This window comes from Gossypium arboreum, chromosome 12 (genome assembly GCF_025698485.1).
Source record: "Gossypium arboreum isolate Shixiya-1 chromosome 12, ASM2569848v2, whole genome shotgun sequence".
Lineage (NCBI taxonomy): Eukaryota > Viridiplantae > Streptophyta > Magnoliopsida > Malvales > Malvaceae > Gossypium > Gossypium arboreum.
The window spans coordinates 52515130-52515925 of NC_069081.1; the positions used below are offsets into that span (position 1 = coordinate 52515130).

Sequence of the window (796 nt, forward strand, 5' to 3'; positions counted from 1 at the left end):
AAATATTACTATATGGGTTATTTTAAGATCTAAAGTTATTGTTACCCATATAGTTGACTTGTTCTTCTTCAGTTGTAGGATTGAAGGATTGGTATTCTATATGTACACCTCCTCCGTTTGAGTCACACCTCATTACTGGATGTACCTGCGTAGAACCAAGAAAACTATCAATCCTTTTATTGAGAAGTTCTACCTGATTTGATAGCATAGTAACTGAGTCGACGTTATAAACGCCAGCTGTTTTCGTTGGCTTTGTCCTCATAACTTGCCACTGATAGTTATTCAGTGACATCTCCTCTATAAATTCATAGGCATCTTCTGGTGTTTTATTGTTGATGGTTCCGCCAGCAGCTGCGTCAATCATTTGTCTTGTCGAGTGATTCACACCATTGTAGAACGTTTTAACTTGCAGCCAAAGCGGTAACCCATGGTGAGGCCACCTTCTCAGTAAGTCCTTGTATCTCTCCCATGCATCGTAAAGTGTTTCTAAATCCATCTGCACAAAAGAAGAGATATCATTACGTAATTTAGCCGTTTTAGCCGGTGGAAAATATTTTAGTAAAAATTTCTCGATCATTTGTTCCCAAGTAGTGATAGACCCTCGTGGTAACGAGTTCAACCACTGTTTAGCTTTGTTTCTCAGTGAAAAGGGAAATAACCGAAGACAAATTGCATCATCAAAAATGCCATTGATTTTGAATGTATCGCAAAATTCAAGAAAATTCGCCAAATGCGTGTTGGGATCCTCATCCTACAAACCATCAAACTGAACAAACTACTGTATCATCTTAATTAT

The 796-nt window shown here is 37.9% G+C and overlaps 1 non-coding gene across 1 annotated transcript; it reads left to right on the forward strand.

The window, feature by feature from the left end:
* Nucleotides 1-422: 422 nt before the first annotated feature.
* On the forward strand, nucleotides 423-529 carry LOC128286223 (small nucleolar RNA R71). The gene has a single exon (XR_008276767.1). It is a non-coding gene; the product is annotated as a small nucleolar RNA R71 (small nucleolar RNA).
* Nucleotides 530-796: the final 267 nt, after the last annotated feature.